The sequence below is a fragment of the Brassica napus genome, unplaced genomic scaffold (assembly GCF_020379485.1).
Source record: "Brassica napus cultivar Da-Ae unplaced genomic scaffold, Da-Ae ScsIHWf_1585;HRSCAF=2197, whole genome shotgun sequence".
In the NCBI taxonomy this organism is placed as follows: Eukaryota; Viridiplantae; Streptophyta; class Magnoliopsida; order Brassicales; family Brassicaceae; genus Brassica; species Brassica napus.
In genome coordinates, this window is record NW_026014999.1 from 1 (window position 1) to 10,554 (window position 10,554).

At 41.2% G+C, this 10,554-nt stretch overlaps 1 non-coding gene across 1 annotated transcript; it reads left to right on the forward strand.

Annotated features, from left to right (window-relative positions):
• Positions 1-8,983: 8,983 nt before the first annotated feature.
• Positions 8,984-9,090, forward strand: LOC125597924. Its single transcript, XR_007332061.1, has one exon. It is a non-coding gene; the product is annotated as a small nucleolar RNA R71 (small nucleolar RNA).
• Positions 9,091-10,554: the final 1,464 nt, after the last annotated feature.

Sequence of the window (10,554 nt, forward strand, 5' to 3'; positions counted from 1 at the left end):
AGATTTTCCCACTCCTTTTCTTCATAATACCCTTTTGATTCAATAAACTTCACTTCTCTAGATACCATCACTCTCCTTGCTTCAGGATCATAGCACTGTATCCTTCTGAGTGATAGAGTATCCAATGAACTAGCCTTAGTGCTCTTTGCCTCCAGCTTGTTTCTCTGTTCTCCTGGACTCATGACATAGCATACACACCCAAATACCCGTAGGTGATCAATAAAAGGCTTGCTCTTATTCAGCACCTCAAATGGAGACAGATTCTTTAGTATCTGGTTGGACCGGTTGATGAGATAGCAAGCAGTCTGTACAGCATCTCCCCAAAACGTTTTGGGACATTTGCATGAAACATCTCGACCTAGCAACCTCCATCAAGTGCCTATTCTTCCTCTCAGCTAACCATTTCTGCTGGTTGTGTAGGGACAAATGGTCTGATGCACAAATCCCATGCTTGGCTAGATGACTCTTGAAGGCATTGATGATGTATTCACCTCCGTTGTCTGATCTCAGTACCTTCACAGTAGCATTGTATTGATTAGATACATATGCTTGGAAGTTCATAAACGCTTCTAGCACCTATCTTTAGATGGAAGCAATGTGAGCCATGTATACTTAGACTTCTCATCAATGAATGTCACAAAGTATTTATGGCTGTCTCTAGAATGCATGGAGCGGGTCCACACATCCGAGTGAACTAGATCAAAGCAATGCTCATAAGTAGTCTTAGATGTTGGGAAAACAGTCCTACAATGCTTTCCTAATATGCATGCTTCACAATCCAAGTGATTGAATGACATATTAGGGATTATCAATTCAATGGCACGAGCATGAGGTGTCCTAATCTAGCATGCCAAGTAATACTATCAATCTTCAGCAGCAGTACTACTCAAGCAAATAGAATCAAAGGGATTAGAGGTCTTAGCCAAGTCGAGGTGGTATAGCTGATTTTGCTGTCTCCTCTGCCAATGACTCTCCCAGTCTTCAAATCTTGAAACTCAACTTCATCAGGTCTGAATACTACTTGACAATCAAGATCAATGGTAGCTTTCTTCACAGATAATAGATTTGAAGTGAACTGAGGCATGTAGAAGGCAGCCGTGTCCTTCTCAAACAGTTTGAGCTTTCCCACTCCTTCTATTGGGATCATAGCACCATTAGCTATCCTAACACTCCCTGTTGCAGCCTTGATCTCACTTATAAGCCTCCTATCACTGATCATATGATGACTTGCTCCAGAATCAATCACATGGGTTTAGAAGCTCCGGATTGTATAGCATGCTTCTTGCTTGCTGCTAGGCTTGTACATGTTCCATGAACACTCTCCATTCCTTCCTGTGATGCGATCATCAGCTCCACTCCCTTTCTCTGCTCTCTTAAACACCCACTGTCTTCTACTGATTCCCCCATGTAGGCGAGTAAGAACACTCTCCCACAACTCTCTTTCTACCCTTTCCTATGTTGATAGAAGCTTTGGATAGCATTCTGCACCTTCCTTCTTCCGGAAGCCCTCACTCCTACTCCCGGTTAGCCTCCATGAGCCCTCACTCCTACTCATGGTTAGCTTCTGGAAGCTCTCACTCCTACTCCCAGTTGGCTTCCATGAGCTCTCACTCCTACTCATGGTTAGCCTCTCATCATCTCTCATTATCTCATACGCCCTTCTTATAAGCCCACAAATCTCTTCCATTTCCGGAAGCTGTTCCCTCTTAGAACCATCTCTACCAGCCACCCATATGATGACTCCATGCTCGCCAAGAGCTTCAAGACTCTCTGCTTTGTGTGTAGTATCCCCATCCACATGGGATCTCAACCCTTGTAGTTCAACCACAAATGTTGTAGCTTCCTCACATGGTTATTGAACTCTTCTCTTCCTGGTTTACCTCCACTAATCACCTTCTTGACTTCATACACTCTCCTAAGACTGATCTTGTTCTCATAAACATCTTCAATCTTCTCAAGCAGTGTACTTTCTTCAAGACTAAAGCAATTTCCACTTGTTTTCTTGCTGTCTGATCTTTCAGCAGCTTTACCCTTCAAAGACTCTTCCTTCTCATGGTTTCTCCAAACTCCACACCTCTTCAGAGTTGTTTTCATTTGTGAGAACCACCCCCACTCATTCTCTCTCTTCTTCTCTTCACGCCTTGCTGAACCACAAGCTAGACCCATCTTCTGACCTTGTCAAACACCTAAAGGGACTCCCTTGAAGCTGACTCTCCAAAAGAAACACCAACAGACACAAACTTGACTTTTAAAGGATCTAGCTCTTGAAAAATCTCAAGAACTCTCAAGAACACTCAAGAACACTCAAGAACATTAGAAAAACGAAATCACTCTCTCCTTTTAAGTAACCTGGCTCTGATACCATATTAGATTTGGTGATTTAAAGAGTGATTAAGTCTAATCTGAGAATTAAAGAGATTGGAGATTAAGAACAGAGAGAGACTTAAGAGAGAGAGACTCAAAAAACCATTAATTAATTATGAGAGAGTTTACATCAGATATATACAAAGGAAAGAAGCATTTTCGAAATCAATCTAAGGGGATAAGATAAGCATGTGTAGTCAAAGGACAGGCTGTTAATCCCATGGCTGAGATTGCTCACATGCTTCTACTAGTGCTAAAGCACTCTTCTCCTTTCCAGCAGTGACAGCCTGTCCATTCTCCTCTCTATCCCTTCCCATACTAGATCAAGTGTAGACAACCTAGGGTAACTTCTCCTTGCCATCCGAGTACCCTGGTTACTTGGTAACTTTTAGTTACCACAGTAACAATAAGTTACTGTGGTAACTCTCCAAAGTTACTGTCTGCTCCAACTCTCTTCCTCTCTCAATATATCAACTCTTTATTCTCTCATCTCAACAGTAAGAGCTTTGATTTTGAAACATAAAGTAGTGGAGAATCACCAGGAAGTCGAATAAATCTCACAGGAGTTAGGATGAAGAAGCTATCCCAATTTCAAATCAGGGATCCAGTTCCTGTTGGGGAATATGACAGCTTCTTTGTCTTCTAATCAAACCAGGATGAATCGCGATGTAAGAAGCTTGATTTTGATACATAAAGTAGTGGAGAATCATCAGGAAGCTGAATAAATCTCATAGGAGTTAGGATGAAGAAGAGAACTATCCCACTTTCAAATCAGGTGATCCCAGTTTTCCTATTTGGGAATATGACAGCTTCTTTGTCATTCTAATCAAACCAGGAGGATGAATCGCGATGTAAGAAGCTAATTTTGATACATAAAGTGGTGGAGAATCATCAGGAAGCTGAATAAATCTCATAGGAGTTAGGATGAAGAAGATATCCCACTTTCAAATCAGGTGATCCCAGTTTTCTGTTTGGGAATATGACAGCTTCTTGTCATCTAATCAAACCAGATGAATGAATCGCGATGTAAGAAGCTTGATTTTGAAACATAAAGTAGTGGAGAATCACGGGGAAGCTGAATAAATCTCATAGGAGTTAGGATGAAGCAGCTATCCCACTTTCAAATCAGGTGATCCCAATTCCTGTTTGGGAATATGACAGCTTCTTTGTCATTCTAATCAAACCAGGAGGAATCGCGATGTAAGAAGCTTGATTTTGATACATAAAGTAGTGGAGAATCCACCAGGAACTGAAATAAATCTCATAGGAGTTAGGATTGAAGAAGCTATCCCACTTTCAAATCAGGTGTGATCCAGTTTTCCTGTTTGGGAATATGACAGCTTCTTTGTCATTCTAATCAAACCAGGATGAATCGCGATGTAAAAGCTTGATTTGATACATAAAGGTAGTGGAGAATCACCAGGAAGCTGAATAAATCTCATAGGAGTTAGGATGAAGAAGCTATCCCCTTTCAATCAGGTGATCCCAGTTTTCTTGTTTGGGAATATGAAGCTTTTTGTCATTCAAATCAACCAGGAGATGCGATGTAAGAAGCTTTGATTTGAAACATAAAGTAGTGGAGAATCACCAGGAAGCTGAATAAATCTCATAGAGTTAGGATGAAGAAGCTATCCCACTTTCAAATCAGGTGATCCCAGTTTTCCTGTTTAGGAATATGACAGCTTCTTTGTCATTCTAATCAAACCAGGATGAATCGCAATGTAAGAAGCTGATTTTGATACATAAAGTAGTGGAGAATCAGCCAGAAGCTGAATAAATCTCATAGGAGTAGGATTTGAAGAAGCTATCCACTTTCTAAATTCAGGTGATCCAAGTTTCCCTGTTTGGGAATATTGAAGTTCTTGTCATTCTAATCAAACCAGGATGAAGCGTGATGTTAGGAGTTTTCAAGGCTCCTAAGACAAATGTTGTAGTATAAAAGATTGTCGAACCAGTTCTGAGGGATATCAAAGCACTGAGAATGCAAGTACTCACTTAATCTAAGTGCAACCAATGATTTAGATGGGTTTTTAACTATACTAAACTAGAAAGCAAATAACAGAATGATACTTTCTTGACTAAGGGAAAAGAGAACTCATGGGCATAGGGATTAGACCTTGGGTGATCAAGTATCGAACTAAGGATGGCAAATGATCAATCAAACTATCAACCTTAAGCCTAGACACAATTCTAAGCAAGCTCTATGTCTAGATGAATGCTCATTTGCTAACATATCTCAAACATCAAATGTCTTTGGTTGAATAATATGAAAGCAATCATTACTAACAAGTCTATTAGCTATCTTAGCATCTTTAACAACAAATGTCTTTGGCAAAGTATACTAAAAGCCTAGGAGAGTTGTCTCAGGCATTTCATCAAACACCTTTTGGGTGGGAAATGCCTAATGATCAACTTTTGAGTGGCCAACTCAGAAGATGCATTATGAATACTCTACTAGCAAGGAACAAGAATGATCTACACTAAAACATCCTAGAACTAACCTAATCACCCTTAATCTCCCTAACCCATGAATTCAAAAGGTGATTACTCACTAATCTCCATGATTCCTCTTAAACCCATATTGGATTTCAGATTAATCATGTAGAGAAACAAGGAAATAGATAAGAACACAGAATTCTCAATAAAATGATCATTCATTCAAAGAGATCCCTTTCAAAGGTTTTTGGTGGTTTTCTAAGAACAAAAATGATCTGCCTCTGGTGGCTTACAGAGAATTAAAACATAGGTTTAGAAATAAAACGTGCATAATGAAATGACCAAAAGGCCCTTGAGAAATCACAAGTTCGAGCAGAAACAAAACGCGGAGCGACCTCAGCCCGTCGCTCCGACAAGTCGCTCCAGGCTTCGGGAGCGACCTCGCTGTGTCGCTGCGAGAGGTCGCTCCGGGCTCGTTCTCGCGTCTCCGGGTGATGAAAACGCGAGCGACTTCTCCTGTCGCTCTGGTATGGTCGCTCTGAGCTTCGGGAGCGACTTCAGCACGTCGCTCTGGAAGGTCGCTCCGAGGTGTAAATGTGTGTCTCCAGACGTGAAAACGCGAGCGACCTTGTGCAGTCGCTCTGGATGAGTCGCTCCGGGATGGGTGCACAGCGACCTCATGCCGTCGCTCCGAGAGGTCGCTCCGGCTGTGCTCGTCCAAAGATCACTCTTTTCACCTCTTTGAGCTCCAAATACCTATGTGGTACTCCAGTACCTAATAGAGACTCATGTATGCAAAATGCAACCTAAACATGTCTAAATCCTAATCTATATGATGAAAATGCTCATGGATGAATGGATAAAACAATGCAAATATGCAAGATATCAACTCCCCCAAACTTGTTCTTTTACTTGTCCACAAGTGAACTTTCTAGAACTCATAGGGAGAGAGGTTGAAGGTGGGAGCACATAGCCAAAAGAAACACAACTAGCACACTCTCTTATTACACTCTAGCTTCTCTAGGCCTATCTAACTCTTTTTGTTCTTACACTCATCATCAAGCATCCACACATTCAAATCAACCAACTCTCACATTCATTAAGCACAAAACATCAGGTGAATTCTTGCAAATGGTCAGTTGGTCCAAGTCATTTGGTTGGGTAAGGGAAGGCTTTTATTCAAGTGATTCAAGAGGTTCAAAACATATGATCTTTAAGGTGGTTTACTCTCAAAACAAGTAGCCTTGACATTGCACATAATATATCTAAGAAAGGGACCAACTCATGCATACAATGCTCAATCTCCATTGTTCTACCCTTTTCCCAAACATACAATTACACAATCATTCCCAAATGTCAAACCCAACTCACATCTCTCACCAAAAGATCTAAGAACTTTAACTCTTTTTTTGAAATCTACAAGGGATTTTTCACAACCTCAAAACATTTCTTAGCTCCTAACAACTTTGCTAGCCCTTTTCTTTCTTTTCTTTTTTTTTTTTCGATTTCTTTTTTTTTTTTTTTTTTTTTTTTTTTTTTTTTTTTTTTAGGTTGGGGCCAAGACTTTTCAAAACTGAGCTAGAGGTTCTCTACTTATCCAATAAAATCAATTCACTTAAGCACAAAGAGTCTATCCTTTTCTTTTCATTTCTCCCAAATCATGATCACAACACTCACCCCCACCTATAGCTAGACAAAGAGTGTCCAATCTAGCAAGAATGAAGATCAAGCATTGTCGTTCCCGATACTCTCAACATTATGCACATGTAAGACTTTCCGAAGAAGGCCTCACTCATCAAACAATGAAAGCTTAAAAGGAAGGAAAGGTTTTGGGAGTGGTCTACCACTAGAGTTTGTCAAAAAAGATTGGCATAAAGATGTGACAACTCAAGTGTGTATAGCCATGACTCAGTACACAAGGGACCATGAGCAAGAAGCATTAAGTTCGTTCAGTTCAAATAAGGTTGTAGTTGGCTTCAAAGACTGAGTTTCAGCAATCAACAAGTTTCAGGAAGAGTTTCAAGGCTCGAAACATACAAGTCTTTTTGAGAGGTGCAAAAGCTACTCAGGTGCAACGTAGTGTTCTTTACAAGGCATTCAAAATCATTGCTCCCAATGCAAGTGAATGCAACCTATATGCTCTAGACTCTCCTAAAATGCAAATGATGCAAACTAAATGATTGTTTTTTTTTTTTTTTTTTCTATGCAAATAGGTATGCAATGCATGACTCAATGAAACAACATCAAAGCAAACATGATCAAATACTTGGTACCTCCCCCAAACTTGAGTTACACAGTCTCTGTGTCGTCAAGTAGAGAGAGATACCGAAAAGAAGACTAATATGCAAAAATGAAATGGTATATACAAGGGAGTGTGGTGGGTTACCTTCTATGGGGAATGAGTAGAGGGAGATGCTCCCTCCTCGTCGTCCTCAGGTGGTAACTCTTCAAGGTGCTCATCAGCAGGAGTGTCCATCTCTTCAATGTAGAAGGCTTGCCCGAACACAGTTGGTTTCTCATTTTCCTCTTGATGTCAAAGTGGAGGATGTTCTCTTTACCCAAATGGAGATCAATCGTGCCTTCCTTCACATTAACAATAGCTCCTGCTGTAGCTAAGAATGGCCTTCCTAGAATCAATGGGTTGAGCCTCCTCACCCATCTCAAGCACCACAAAATCTGTAGGTATCTCATACCTTCCAATCTTCACAGGGAGGTCCTCTAAGATGCCCACAGGGTACTTCACTGAACGATCAGCTAACACCAGAGAGAGTCTACACTTCTTGTACTGAGTGAATCCAAGCTTCTTTGCAACAGACAAAGGCATCAAGCTGACACTAGCTCCCAAATCGCAGAGACTTTTCTCAAATACCATAGGTCCAAGAGCACAAGGTAGTGTGAAGCTTCCTGGATCCTCTAATTTCTCTGGAACATCAAGCTCTGGATGATGGCATTGCACTCATGGGTAAGAATCATCATGCTTTCCATCTCCTTCTTCTTTGCAGCTACAACATCTTTCAGGAAATTGTTGTATTGAGGAATCAACATGAAAGCATCGATGATGGGCATTGCAACCTGAGCTTCACTCATTTGCTTCTCAAACAGAGCTTTGTATTTCTCTAGCAGCTGCTTCTTGAATCTACCAGGGAATGGAAGTTTGGGTTCATAGGGAGGAGGAACAAAAGAACTTTCACTTGGAGAGTAACAACTTCACCATCCTTTACTGTCTTCTTCTCTCTCCAACCTTTCCTTTACCTTTGGCTTCCACTATCTTCTCCAAGATCTCGTCATTGATCTTCTCATCAACAATCACCACTTCATCATCTATGTTGATGGCAACCCCCTCACCTAATTTCTCAGCATCCTTGGTGAGGGTTCTAGGAGGTAACTGCTTACCACTCCTAAGGGTGATAGCTTTGGCCTCCTTGGGTTTTGGTCAGACTTTCCAGGTAGAGATCCTTGCTGGCGATTCTGGTGAGTGTTCATGGAAGCAAATTGATTCTCTAAATTCCTGACTGTAGAAGCAAGGTGTGAGAATTTGTTGTTGAGCTCATTGTAGCTCCCATCAATCTTGGAATGAAGGTTCTTCAACTCATAACCAACTTGCTTCTCACTTCTAGTCTGAGACTCCAAGATTTGCTTTCAGTAAGGTATCAGTGCTGCTCTCTTGAGGAGCAGAGGAACCAGACGAGGGGTTTGCTGAGGCTGATAGCTGCCTTGCTGGTTGTTTCTTGGCGGATAGCCACTCTGTTGGTTGTTGGATAGGATTTCTGTTGGTAGTTGTTGTACTGAAAGTTGGGCTCTTTTTGTACCAGCTACCATTGTTGTTGATGAAACACAGCTCTTCTGACCTTCCAAACCCTCAACCTCATGGACAACAGTGGTGTCTCTTGGCTTGGGTTACCAACAAAGTGCAGCTGCTCTTGGGTAGCTTTATCAGCAAGGAGGATGTCTATCTTTCCTTGTAGAGCTTTCAACTCCTTCCTCGTCTGCTTATCATCTGTTCTACTGCTTCTGTCGTGGTCTCCACTGTAGACTGCATCACTCTTTACCATGTTGTCAACCAGCTCCTCTGCATCTTCCTCAGTTCTCCCCAAGAAGAACCCATTGCTAGCTGTATCCAGTCTGGCTCTGTACTTAGGAAGAGCACCACGGTAGAATGTGCTCAGCAAGCTCTCCTTAGAGAAAGCCATGGTGTGGGCATTGAGCTTGGTAGCCCTTGAATCTCTCCCAGGCTTCACTGAAGCCTTCCAAGTTCTTCTGTTGAAAGCTGGAAATCTCGTTTCTCAGCTTAGCAGTTCTTGAAGTAGAGAAGAACTTCTCCAAGAATGCTTTCTTGCAGTCATCCCAAGTGGTGATGGAGTCGCTGGGTAGAGACTTCTCCCACTGACGTGCCTTATCCCCCAAAGAGAAAGGGAATAGCTTGAGCTTTAAGGCATCTTCGGACACACCATTGGTTTTTGACAACCCACAGTAGCTGTCGAACCTGTCCAAGTGATCAAATGGATCCTCTAGAGCCAAGCCATGATACTTGTTGTTCTCGATCACGTTGAGGAGTCCTGATTTGATCTCAAAGTTGTTGGCTGCCACAGCGGGTGCTCGGATTCCCAATCTATGACCATGAATGTTGGGCGGTCGTAAGTGCCAATGGGTCGAGCTGCTCGCTGTTGGTTTTGAGGTATGTCTCCATATCAGTACTCAATCTCTGCAAGTGAGCCTGTTGCTCTTCTTCTCTTCTATTTCTAGCACACTCTCTCTCTAAAGCTCTGATGTCTGCAGCTATTGGAACTAGGTTTGATGGACCCCTGCTCCTCAAGTTCATACACCTGTAGATTAAAGGGAGGTGAAGAAGAGAATCAGTAACAAAAGAAAATAAAAATGACTTAGTCTCAAGCAAGTGACTAAATCTCAATGTTCAAATCTACTCAGAATTTGGCAACGGCGCCAATTTGATGTTAGGAGTTTTCAAGGCTCCTAAGACAAATGTTGTAGTATAAAGATTGTCGAACCAGTTCTGAGGGATATCAAAGCACTGAGAATGCAAGTACTCACTTAATCTAAGTGCAACCAATGATTTAGATGGGTTTTAAACTACTACTAACTAGAAAGCAATAACAGAATGATACTTTCTTGACTAAGGGAAAAGAGAACTCATGGGCATAGGGATTAGACCTTGGGTGATCAAGTATCGAACTAAGGATGGCAAATGATCAATCAAACTATCAACCTTAAGCCTAGACACAATTCTAAGCAAGCTCTATGTCTAGATGAATGCTCATTTGCTAACATATCTCAAACATCAAATGTCTTTGGTTGAATAATATGAAAGCAATCATTACTAACAAGTCTATTAGCTATCTTAGCATCTTTAACAAACAAATGTCTTTGGCAAAGTATACTAAAAGCCTAGGAGAGTTGTCTCAGGCATTTCATCAACACCTTTGGGTGGGAAATGCCTATTGATCAACTTTTGAGTGGCCAACTCAGAAGATGCATTATGAATACTCTACTAGCAAGGACAAGAATGATCTACACTAAAACATCCTAGAACTAACCTAATCACCCTTAATCTCCCTAACCCATGAATTCAAAAGGTGATTACTCACTAATCTCCATGATTCCTCTTAAACCCATATTGGATTTCAGATTAATCATGTAGAGAAACACAGAAATAGATAAGAACACAGAATTCTCAATAATAAAACTGATCAATTCTTCAAAGAGATCCCTTCCAAAGGTTTTGGTGGTTTTTCTAAG